Below are 13626 nucleotides of genomic sequence, written 5' to 3' on the forward strand. Positions count from 1 at the left end.
GATTTGCCGTTGTATTCGGAAATGTTTCCAGTTGACTGCATCATTTAGGGCTCCAAACCGAAAAGAACGTTATAGCGAAACATTTTCAAGCTCATGTGAAATCACTTACTGATTTTGATAATATAAAAAAAATTATTTATCATGTGTACCAGTCTAACTGCCCCAGCTACAAAATGCCCAAGCAAATTTGGTCATTCATTCTAATTTGTTCAAATTTATTTATAATGATTGAATATATGCTGTAAATGCATAGTTTTTGTCAACTTATTATGATATTATGTTCTTCATATATAAGTTATTAGGAAGTATTATTTCTGATAAAAGTTTCATTAGTAAACTCATAACTATGTATTATTTATGAGTTTATGAATAATTTATATGAAGAACATTATATCAAAGTTGACAAAACTATGCATTTAGCCCTATATTTATTCATTTTAAATAAATTTGGTCATTTTGACTACCCAACTGGGGCAATTTGACCAAATGTGCTGGGTCATTTTGTAGCGGGGGCAATTCGACTGGCACCGGACTTGATTTAATTTATGTTAAAAATTCCACTGACAGTAAGTTGTTACAGAGAATGATGGAGTATAAATGAATCTCGTGGATACTTTTCCTTCTTCAGCCTAGCTTGGGGATTTCCATACCCCATGCGTGCATGTCTCTTTCATATGCGTCCGACTCGGAATGACCGGCGCATTTCTCCTGCCGAAATCTGTAATTTCACTTGGAAAACGGATTAAATGGTGGTTCTTTCCCCATGTTCGATGATGCCGTGCATCCTCAGCCAACGCAATACACCACCGTACCATTTAAAAGAACGACAGAAACAATACGATTTGTACTACTGTAGCGCTTGGTCTTTGGCAATATGGCGGACTCCAGGCACATCTGACGTCATGAGCGGAAAGGTTACGTGGGTTCCAGCCGAAATATGCATAATGGCCAAAGCTGAGATTTACAGAAACTGATTTCGCGATTAAAACATAATTATACATAATTTTTAATTGAAAATTTGGGAATATGTTTCTGATGACTTTATCTTTCACCCAGCAAATTATTGCAATTCACTCGTATTCTCCTTTAACGTTCAGTACCAATCCCCCTAACTTACCAAAGGTGAGAAAGGACTTAGGAGCGGAACGCTTCGAAAACTTGTAGGTAATCGGAATTCAATTGATAATCTACCCGATCCACTTGTTACATTTGACAGTCAGTTACTTTTTGTTTTGCATTTGCTTTTTAACGGTAAGTCAGGGTATGCAAGTCAGCAACTAACAAAAGTGTTTCTGTAATTTCCTTTGCGTATTTGGGAAGCTATAGATATATTTCAGTGCATATTTTGTAAATTTCAATGAGTGTTTTACGCAGATAGGCAGCTTATCTAGACTTCTGTAAACAGATTCTTATTTCCTTTGACTTCTTCTCTGTGATCGTGAGTTGACTGACCCATGGTGTTGGTTCATTTACTGGTGTTATAACACCTTTGGACATAGGTCAATCAAGTTCTGATTTCAGCCTTGGATGGAGTGCTAAAGGCACTCTTTTGTCATGCTTTACGACTGACTTCACATTTTCTTTCACTTTCAGGTTTATCAGTGCTGCGAAAGCTCCATCCACTACAGAAGGAAAGTCATTAGTTACAGAAGAGTCTTTCTTCAAAGGAGAGCAGTCATTCTTCACAGGAAAGCAGTCATTCTTCACAGGAAAGCAGTCATTCTTCATAGGAGAGCAGTCCATTTTCACAGTAGGGCAGTCCCTTTTTAGATCAGAGGAGATCAGTCATTCTTCACAGCAGAGCAGTCAATTTTCACAGGAGAGCAGTCATTCTTCACAGGAGAGCAGTCCATTTTCACAGTAGGGCAGTATAGATCAGAGGACCCTTTTTAGATCACAGGAGAGCAGTCCATTTTCACAGTAGGGCAGTCCCTTTTTAGATCACAGGAGAGCAGTCCATTTTCACAGGAGAGCAGTCCCTTTATAGATCAGAGGAGATCAGTCATTCTTCACAGGAGAGCAGTCAATTTTCAAGGAGGGCAGTCCCTTTTTAGATCAGAGCAGTTCTATGCAACAGCACAAACGAGGTCTATGTTTTCAGGATGAACAGTAACCAAGTCCATTTGTTCAGCCGCTCGAAGACCAATTAAAGGTGTCAGCTGCTGTTCAACAATAACGGATTAAACAGAATATCTTCTCTTATTCTTTGAGTTCTTCACTGACCACCGAGATGTTACAAGAGGAATAATTTCAGTATTATTCGACATATTAACTTTTTTCACAGAATGCTTAATTTCTGCATCTGGCACGTAATTTCTGGATAGAATGTTTACTGAAGCACCTGTGTCTACTTGTAACACTTGATCTTTTCCATTGATTACCATGTGACACTTGATTTGTTTTGATCTGTTCACTGAGTTGATATTTTCTTCATCAATCTCATGTGATAAATGTGAAGGCTGGACACACACACTTTGTGGGACTAGAGTGACCAAGAAGTATGAGGAAGCGGAGAGGACAGGTTCCCCTATACCCTTTGCATGCACCATCTGCAAAGAGACACTCAGGGAAAGCAGTCGCATTGACCACTCATTTCCTGGACGTGTGGAAGCATGATGACAGAGATAGTCGGGATAGTTACTTTTGATGTCAATTTATCTGCAATCGACAGTGTCCCCAATGAAAATACCCTTCACAGTGGAGACACGCAAAACCTCTCGGACATACTTGAAGAAGACATTCAAGAAAGGTACAGACTCGTGCCAGTTATATTGGGCCTCTTCCAAGATCGCGTCAGCTGTTTACATTGGTAACTGCAAATTCAAAGATTAATATGAGGGGTTTATAATAAAGACTGACCTTTAATATATGGCAAGATGTCCTTTCATAATCCGGGCTGGTATTGTCGAATACAGTCTTTGTACATAGTCTAGGGAAATGTTTTACGATATGGTAAGGAGTTCGTCAAAAAGTTCATCGGTTGTAGTAATGACTTTCCTGGTGTTCTGTAGCGATCGTTTCAATTTTAGCCAAACATTCTCAATGATATTTAGGTCCAGAGATTGTGCTGGCCATGATAAGAAATTTCATTCATTTTCTTCGACGTAATCTTTCACTCTGTGGGCCCGGAACATGTAACTGTTTTGTGGAAAGTGTCTGGCAATCACGGGCCACAAACTGGAATCCAGTATATCAATATATTTGTCAGCATTTCGGACAGAAGGTTTCATAGTGTCATCTTCCCAAATAAACTGTTATTATCCCCAATTACCACCTGTGGCTCATCTGAAAATATCACCTTTCTCCAGAAATTTTTTCACAGTATTATTTCTCATTTCTCTGCACCATGAGAATAGTTTTTTCCTGTTAATTAATGTCCTTCACAGCTATTTTCTTTTTGGCAACACGGTGAAATAACCCCCACTGTGGAGAACACGCCGCCCTCTGAGAAACAGCATTTTGTCTGCAGATATTAAATTCGGGAGTAATTTCCTTCAAAGTCATCCTTCGGTGCTTCTTTGTTAAACGATATGCCCAACATCTCAGAAATCTTTCGTTGACTTGATCCATTTTTGTGCATTTGTACAATAAACTCTTTGACATCACCCCCCAATTCTCCACTTTTCCGTCCCATGGTCAAATATGTCGCCGTACCAAGATATAAACAAGCAGATGACAATTTGGGCAGCATCACGTGACTCCTAAGTTACGAGACACAGAACATGATGTCCTCATGTTATCTTTCAACTTCAAAGTTTTAGATTTTATGCACGCATCAAAATGTTGCATCGAAACACGTCGTAATCTGTAATCCAGAAGTGGCCCAATATAACTGGCACAAGTCTGTACATATTATTATGAAAAACATTGAAAATTTCCCTTGATGTTTTCAGGTTGGCACAGGAGCCTGAATGCAAAAGTCGGGAGCAACAGCATTTATGGAATATATTTAATCATTTTAAATAAATTGGGACATTTTGATATTATCCCCCTTCCCCTGGGTCATTTTGACCAAATTTGTTGGTGCAATTTTACTGGCATCTGAGGCGACACTAAAGCATCATGTCACATCATTAATATAGGAATTGCCGCAGTGACGTCATTGTTTTGGTCACGTGACCCCCACCAAAGCGCATCCGGTAGGCAGAAAGCATTGCGAGAACCATAGATTCCAGCACGTTCAAATCGAAGTATTGTCATCACTTTTTCTTTGAGTTGGAGTTTAGTCGAATTCGTTCAGTATGGTAATATCATGTGTTGTTGTTGGATGTGTCAACCGTTTCAAGTCAGGATCTGGGGTGAAATTCCATTGAATACCGAAAGAAAGAAAAGTGGCTCAAAGTCAACAGGAAAAATTGGACCCCGGATCAAGTGGAATATATTTCACTTTCTGTCAGGCTTCATCTTATTATTTACTCTAGAAACTAAATCGGAGAATGAGCTTTTCGAAAGTAATGGAATGTTATTGTCCTGTTTTCGATCATTGGTCATACAGTGGATTTGATTAGCAATTGTGTATATATTTAGAAAATGCGGTGGAAATCAGCCATTTGCCATTTTAGAACATAGATAATACTTATAATTCCATCACAAAATTGAAGCTGAAAACAATTTCATTTACTGTAAATTATTTCATATAGAACCTTGATGACATGTTCTAATTTCATTTATATTGTATTACATTATTAAACTTATTTTAAAGTCTTATATGATACCATGTTGACAGGTTCTGCAAAGAATGATCCTACTAATCCAGACTTCATTCCTCATATTAATATGGGTTATGAGAAGAAAGAATTGGCTACACCAGAGTCTGAACAGGTCAGGTTTCAGAGGGTCAACAGAAGGAATGAAGACAAATCAAGGAGGAATAAAGAACTTGTAGAGATGAAAGATGCTGCCTCTGTCCTGATGGAGATGTCAACAGTGACAAACAGAAGTGAACATCTGAATGATTCTTTGGAGTCACTGGTTCCCCTTGATCATGTTGATGATAAAGTAAATGAAACAGGAGCAGGTGCTTGTTATTTTGCATTATGCTATTATAATGAGTGACAATATACATAATTGGGGTGGTTAAAATACAGGGTATACACCTCACATTGACTCTATCCAAATTGAATTATGTAAACATGAGTAAACATGTTTCTGTATACATTTGTTCAAATTTGCTTGTAATAATGTACTTTACTGCCTTCTTTGAGTGGCATTTTAGAAGTTGGGAAGTACAAAATAGAACAAACTTTATGGATAACAACTTCTTTTTATTCGTGTGAGTGCGACGTTTCGATACAGATTCTTGTACCGTTGTCAAGCATAATGGAACATGAAGAAGGGGGGAAGTGTATATATACTGGATGTAACAATGTAACAAAGAAAACAACATAATTAACATAATTGGCTAGGCAGAAAGCTGATGAAGCCAGAGAGTAGACAAAGGACAGGCGTGGAAGCCAATGATGTACAAATAATAATGAGATGTTTATACAGCAGAGTTTATACAGTAGATTGGGCTTGGTGGATGAGTGCATCATAAGCGGATGGAATGAAGTATCCTTGGTCTCGGTTGATGGTGGGCTTTTGGCGTTTGATGTGGATGGCTTCGGTTAGCTATCAGTATCCCATCCTCAGCCACCCTATGCCCGAGCAACTGTCAAGATCCATAAGAATCCTGTGAAAACTTGTCTACTAGTCTGCTCCCGTGATACGATGTTTTACAATACTGCCCAGCACCTTACCAAAGTACTCTCTCCTTTAGGTAAATCTGCCAACTCCTTCATCAACGACTCAACAGACTTCTGCAGCAATTTACTAATGTACCTAGAGAAGAAGCGCTCCAAGCCTTACGCCACAGAATTGACAAACTTCAACACCAGCCTCTCAACCGACTCCATCATCAGCCTCACCTCAACCTGCATCAACTCCACTTACTTCACCTGGGGGGACGAGATCTATGAACAAATTCATGGACTTCCCACGGGCTCCCCCTTATCCCCCCATCCTAACCAAAATTTACATGACGGACCTGGAAGATAAAGCACTAGAAACTGCACCCTTCAAACCCACATGTTGGTATCGCAAAGTGGATGATACCTTCGTCATCCTCCAACCTCAGCAAGATCCCACTCAGCTTCTCACCAATCTCAACAACCAACATCCCCGCATCAAGTTTACCATGGAAACCGAGCAGAACCAGCAACTACCTTTCCTTGATGTCCTTGTGTCCCGCACCTCCTGCAACCAACTCCAGACCACTGTACTGACTGACTGACTGACTGATTTGGTTTTACGCCGCTTTCAGCAATATTCCAGCAACATCACGGCGGGGGACACCAGACATGGGCTTCACACATTGTACCCATGTGGGGATTCGAACCCGGGTCTTCGGCGTGACGAGCAAATGCTTTAACCACTAGGCTACCCCACCGCCCCCCAGACCACTGTATATAGAAAACCTACCCATACGGATCAGTACATCCACTACAACTCCAATCATCCACCTAAAGTTAAGACCGGCATCATCTCCACGCTAACCAGAAGGGCCAAGAACATCTGCTCAACTAAACTACAAGATGAAATCGAACACCTCAAGAAAGTCTTTGTAGAAATGTAACCACTTTCCATCCCAAATAGTCAACAGAACCATCGCTGCAACCCTGTCACCTCCTACCAAAAGACCCAAACCAGATTCAGCCCCCATCAAGATATCCATCCCCTACATTGGCAAACCGTCACATCAAATCAGCCGTCTACTAAAACAACAAGCTGGCATAGATACCACCTTCTCCGCGTCCTCCAACCTTAACAACATTCTCCATGCCAATGGAAGAAAACCCGCCACCGTAAAGAACAACAGCCCAAAATGTGTCATTTACAAAATAAACTGTGATTGTGGGCAGAGCTACATAGGCGAAACTTCCCGACCCATCAACACCCGAGTGAAAGAACATCAGACCTCTGTTACCAATTCCGACAGCAAATCAGCCATTTCGACCACATCAAAGCAAGCCCCAATCATCAAATAGAGTGGTCTGACATCACCATTCTCTCTAACAAACAAACAGACTTCACTAAACGCAAGCTCACTGAAGCCATCCACATCAAACGCCAAAAGCCCACCATCAACCGAGACCAAGGATACTTCATTCCATCCACTTATGATGCACTCATCCACCAAGCCCAATCTACTGTATAAACTCTGCTGTATAAACATCTCATTATTATTTGTACATCATTGGCTTCCACGCCTGTCCTTTGTCTACTCTCTCCCTCTTTCAGCTTTCTGCCTAGCCAATGATGTTAATTATGTTGTTTTTTTGTTACATTGTTACATCCAGTATATATACACTTCCCCCTTCTTCATGTTCCATTATGCTTGACAAAGGTACAAGAATCTGTATCGAAACGTCGCACTCCAAATAAAAAGAAATTGTTATCCATAAAGTTTGTTCTATATTGTATCCTTGTGTCATGTAAGTTCGATCACTTAAGAACTGTCGCTGAATTTTCAAAGTTATATTCCTATAATCTTATTTTCAAATCTCTTACCTCTAAACTTGTTTATTTATGTCAAACATTTCCAAAATCAAGGTATTTTTACTGCTTTTCACAATCGTGGCATGGCCGCCCTCTCACTGTCAACACAACTGACCCAGAAAGCTACGTCACATAAGTTCGATCATATGATTGGCTGGCTTGTCACGTAAACAGGATGACTTGTAGGGGCGATTTCTTGTGTCAAATTCAGAGTTAGAGCAGTCCCAAGTAATTTTATGGTATTTATGTCCATGAAAGCGTTCATTTTATGTTTCAATACTTCTAAAAGCGATGAAAAGTCACAAATATTCAGCTTATATAGAAGTATTATGCGGGGATTTATTCTTCAGGCTCATCGTGACAGGCATCAAACCTCAGAATGTAGACAAACACCACGAACTGGCTTGCAGAAACGTAAATGTGTTCTGTGCTGACATGTAGGGTGGGTACATTGTGCCAAGGTTGTATTTATCAATGAGGCAATAGCTCGAACTTCATCAGGTACAAATTCACGGAAATTCTCATAAAGCATTAAGTTTTCTATAAGAAATGGCCCTCACTTGTTTCCAAAGTTTTAAATTTTTACAAGGATATCACGTGTCTCGACATGTCACAATTAGACCAGCAACGTAAACAAACAGAAGACAGGGTGCTGTTAATTTACAAGCGTGTGAAATAAGTACTGTTTACATTTTATTGGAGCTGATAAAGTTACATTATTGATCTAGGGTTAAAAAGTAGTTGTTCGCTGAATATGAGCTATAACTTACGTTTGGTAACTTGACACGAAACATTTTCCGGTCCAAACGAATAAAAGTGGTGTCACCAGAAGATCAAAGCTGCAGATATCGTAAGTTATCGCTACGTATTGCGACAATTACCATTCAAAATGGGCGATCGAAGTTACATGACGATCGAACTTATGTGACTTTACTGCCATTGTTAAAGTACCATTTACACTACAGTATTCAAAATTTGCTGTTTACTTTCAGATATACACGACCCATGCCTGAAGAAAATCGCCAGTCTACAAAGGGAGAACAGACAGCTTTTAGATGAATTGAGTGTGCTGCAGGATGAACTGAGAGAAACAAGGAACAAACTTGGAAGTGCTAAATTAGGAGATGCCTTCTTAGCAGGGGGGATAAGAGATGCAAGGACTGTCTTTTATACTGGTATCCCAACACATGCTGCATTTTTGTGGTTGGTGCAGTTTTGTACCTCTGTTTTGCCAACATCCATGAAGCTGAACCCTGCAAGTGTTCTAATGTTGGTGTTGATGAAACTAAGACTGAACACAGCTGATATGGACTTAGCTTACAGGTTCGGAGTCTCGCGTCAGCATGTCAGTGACCTTATCAACTCTAGTTTAGTTTAGTTTAGGGTACAAAAAAACTTCATCTGTCGACACACAAACTTCAGCCCGTTCTGTTCAAAATATTGTCTGCAATTACCGTGAACCTTGAAGCCTGGGTTGTCCCAAGAAAACTGTACAGTGGAAAATGGGTTGTTACGACCTTGTGAAGTTCAAGGCCGTTTAGAGTGTTTGGGCCCGAAACTTCCGGTGACCATTGTTGACAGTGGATAGATCTACAGCAAAGTTGAGATGGTGGATCCAGGCCGATATATTTGGCTGGCGTTTTCTATTCTCGCGGTACTTACAGATATCGGCTGAAATATAACACAAACAATTCTTACCGTATGAATGCTTGATGTTTTTTAAGGGAAAGGCCTTCTGTATCTAACAGCTGCTATCTGCTATATAGATCCATGAGGTGACACTCGTGAGCCCGCCCTAAGTGACAAGTGGCAGGTTGGTCAGTATGCAACAGGAGAACAGCCTACGAACGATATTAATTATGGTGGACTGGCATGCCACTGTAGATAGCAAAGAAGGAAAATATTTGCGGTCTGCGGCCTGATTCGTACTCGGGAAAATCGCAATGGCAGTTGTAAGAAGTAGAGTAACTTCCCTTGAACTGCTCATTCCAGTGGGGATTGACTGGTTCCCGGATCCTCCGAACTTACTCAATCCCCCAAGTACTGTAAACGTACTTATTTTCGTATGTAATATACTTACGGAAAAAAGTAACTGTACAAAACATAACATTGTATGAAATGAATGTTATTTGAAAAGTTATAAAAATAACCCTAAATAAACATGTAGCAAAGCACTTTAATATTGTATGAAATTTGATCGCGTGGCACGTGCACAAAAACATGTAAAACACGTTAATTTCAACCTAAACTTTACTGGCTACAGTAGCGAACAGTTATCGCCAATACATTGATCAGTTATTACACGTGCGCAGCTCCGGTCATTTAAAATTCCGGGGTTTCCCCACGCTAGATATGACAACAATAATTAAGGACAGCAAAAGAAAATTCTTCACGGCAAGTAACATAAGAGAAAAATTAAAGATAAAGCTATGAACCCTATAAACATGTTTTAACTTAGTCGGGGGGATGTCCCACGACCTATATAATAGCAAATTCAAGTTAAAGAAACACTCAAATAGTAACACAATTAATCATTCGAGGGTACTGTATGATAGAAATATATAAAGTACTGTCGGAAATAGAAAAAAACTGTTTTAGGCTGTGACTCTGTATCCCTAAAATTTACACAATTGCAAATAGCATATTATGTCGAAAGAACCCAATTCGGCCTAACTGGGCGTTCAGTGGGATGCGGAACACGATATCCAGAAAAGCATGTTTACTCGTAATATCGGGCAGAACTTAGAAAAAATACGAATAGCCGCTGAAAACAATAGATCAGACTATGTAGATGGCAATTAAGTCGCTCAGCCAGGTATGACGACGGACAGTCGACACACCTGGCATGAAATGCACGTGTTGCCTACAGGCACAAGGGGTCATCTCAAAGATTTTTGTGCTTTTTCATGTGTGTTGACTATGTCTCATCTATTAATAAACATCTAACGTGTCATTCTTTCATAAAGTTTACGTTGAGATATGTAAAAGAGTATGATACCCGAAAACCATCTAAACGCATCGTAGTATATTGGTGGCATGACCACCCGAAGATCGTCACGACTGGATATTATTTGTAAATTGTTATGATGTGCCGTGTACCTCCCGAGTATAATTGCCCTAAAGGATTATCTTATCTTACCTGATATCTCTATCCAGCCCGACCCAAGGTTTTGCTTTTGAGACGACCCCTCCTATCTGTTTCTTTTTATAGTGACAGTGCGACTCCATGGTAGCTACATCCTTGATAGTTTCAGCATAAAAGTTATTATTTTTTACGTCAGCTATCGTTTATAATGAATCTACGCCTAATTTCAAATTGGGCATTTAAAAAGTGTCCTTTGTAATACAATATCGTCGCACACTAATTTGCATAAAGCCATGGTCTGTTCCAAATAAATAGCTTTGGACTTTAAAAAACCCCGCATTGCTCATTTCTGCACTAATTTCTCCTCAGTAAAGTCCTTTTTCTCCGTTTCCTATCTCTCTACCACTGAGACTGCATCTTAAAATGGATAACATCAAATAGCTAACAGTTACTTTATTCCAGTAGTATATATGTTACAGTGAATATGTCAAATCAGGAAATGTGTAAACTTCCTGGAATATTTAGGAAATGTGTGTACATTTCCTGATTCACTCAGTAAATGTACACATTTCCTGAAATTTTCAGAAAACTTACAAATTTCCTGATTTGAGGGCCTGATTTGTTGACACATTTCCTGATACGAATTTTTTGCTATCAAATAATACAGCTTCGATTTAAGGGACAAACAAAATTATCAATTTACACGAACTCATTTATTGTGGCAATTCAAGCTTGAATGACAACGGCTATTACAATTACGTCCTGCTTTGTAACATTTACTGCTTTGTCCCCCTTACGAGGGACGGGCCCCAGCATACTGACACACTGGCATAATACTGACTGACTGACTGACTGAGTTTGGTTTTACGCCGCTTTTAGCAATATTCCAGCAACATCACGGCGGGGGACACCAGAAATGGGCTTCACACATTGTGCCCATGTGGGGATTCGAACCCCGGGTCTTCGGCGTGACGAGCCAACGCTTTAACCATTAGGCTACCCCACCGCCCCAGTTCATAATACATTTCAGGTTTATCTTCAAGCTCGTTTGTATTTTCATTTCTAACGAAGCGATTTCTAAGGGCTTGCTTCGACCACACCCCCGTTGTGTGCGGACATGAAGTCATCCATTTGTGTCAAGATCGTTTAGTTGAGAGTGAAAATCGGTTTTCAATGGACTTGCAGAAATAACAATAAAGAATTGGTAGGTGTCATGAGTGGTGCTCGATAGGCCAATCGTCCATGATTATGTTTACATGAAGTTTTAATCGATTGCATGCGATGGTAGCGAAGCGATAGGCAAAGCAGGCGGGTGGGGTGCACAGAAGTCATGATGTATTGTACTGTGAAGCATTTCGAGTCAGGGGACATCTCAAATTTTATATATTTTCTTAAAATCTTTAATCCTCGCAAAGACTCGAGGGTCTGTGTCGCTGACATCAATTTTTTGCAATGTTTGAATGAGTTTGGGATCAAAACTCTATTTGAAGGAAATGGAGCGAGAGGACTATTTGCCTCTGGTTGAACCATGCTTATTAAATAAATACAATGTTATGCCTGGCTGATGCTATGGGCAATCTCGTAAAACACTGAATATTTTTGGACGAAATCATTCCATATAATAACTAACCTCTTTTTCATAGCACTCAGTACTTCACCAGTCATCAAAACATGTACTAGTATACCAGCAGTATCGAGAATATACAGAGATGTGTCGCAATCGAGAGAAATCGCAATGCAAAATCTATACAAGTGTCCAAGGCAGTCCACATTAATCTTCGTCAATAACCTCATCACAAGGCAGTGGTGTTGGGTTTAAGCAGTAACCCTTGCACCTGTAATTAAGCTACTTGGAATTCTCTTCTTAGAACAACTGCAGTTGGAACCACAGGGACGTGTCACGCTTAGAAACAGCGTTAGAAAGACATATAGGTATATAGACCCTTCCCTAGTACTATATAAAAGGCTTATTCTAAGCGTGACACGCCCCTGTGGTTGGAACCTAGTCTTGAATGTGGGCAAGCACAACTAACGTCAATGAGAAGATCGTCAGGGGGCAGCAGGTTTGTCATTGATTGTTGCAACGATAGTGCCATCCACAGTTTGGAATCCATATTCATGTATGTCCAACATACGAGGGCCTGTGCTTTGCCCCCACAATATCACCTGACTCCACAATCTCATTAAAATCAGATCTTGCTCGAGAGAGGCCATACTCACGGCCAAGGTTACCCGAGAGATGTTGCGTTTAGTGAGGAATTGGATTTTGAACATGCACATGTATATTGATCTAAACCCGATTTTGAGTGAAAAAGCAGTTACTTGAACATAGTCGAACGTTCCAACACCCATAGCTGATTAATGATTGAGAACAAATTTAGAAGTAGGACAAGAAAAGAATACATTGTAAGATATGTTGAGGGTAACACGCGAGTATTTTGAGATGGTAAATATCCTGTATTAGGAGCAAACAAGTGTAAGTTATGGGGCTGGACGAGCTAAATAAATAGAGTTTATTCCAAATACAGGTATTTACATTTAGAAATACACAAGATAGAACTATACTCTTGAAGCATGACCTACTGTCTTCTTAATTGAAGTCCAGTCCTTAAGTATGTGTATCAGGGTGTAAATATTGTGTACTTTAATGCAGCATTAACTTAGGAAATCATTTTTATGTATTTCACGTAGACACCAAATTCTGAACATGGGTCGGTCGGTCGGTCGGGAAAAAAACCCCAACTTAGTAAAGACAAAATTATAAAATTATCTGGTTCTTGAACTTGTGGCAGCGACTGATTAGAAGATAAACATTGTATATGACGAGGCGGTACGTTTTAGGTTCGAGTCGGCGGTGTTGGAATGAAAAAATAATGGGGGGTGGGGATGGGGTGAACCGGCAATAAAATTAGAAGAGAAATCAGAAAATAAAAATGCTGCCCTTAGTTAGACAGTTGAGGTAAGTACGGTAACAGCCCTTTCAACTAACCTGAACACTCCCTCCT

The 13626-nt window shown here is 39.9% G+C and overlaps 1 protein-coding gene across 4 annotated transcripts in view; it reads right to left on the bottom strand.

Annotated features, from left to right (window-relative positions):
* LOC124279042 (magnesium-dependent phosphatase 1-like) overlaps nt 1-9490 on the bottom strand; it is a 42772-nt gene extending 33282 nt beyond the window's left edge. Inside the window, exon 1 of one of the 4 annotated variants that reach the window (XM_046714840.1) lies at nt 9235-9490. The gene's annotated coding sequence lies outside the window, so the exon portion shown is untranslated. Of the gene's footprint in view, nt 1-8990; nt 9097-9234 lie in introns of those variants that run through there. The other 3 variants (XM_046714839.1, XM_046714838.1, XM_046714841.1) reach the window with 3 other exon arrangements.
* Nucleotides 9491-13626: the final 4136 nt, after the last annotated feature.

Source organism: Haliotis rubra, unplaced genomic scaffold (genome assembly GCF_003918875.1).
Source record: "Haliotis rubra isolate DU_JTF1 unplaced genomic scaffold, ASM391887v1 Scf245, whole genome shotgun sequence".
In the NCBI taxonomy this organism is placed as follows: domain Eukaryota; kingdom Metazoa; phylum Mollusca; class Gastropoda; order Lepetellida; family Haliotidae; genus Haliotis; species Haliotis rubra.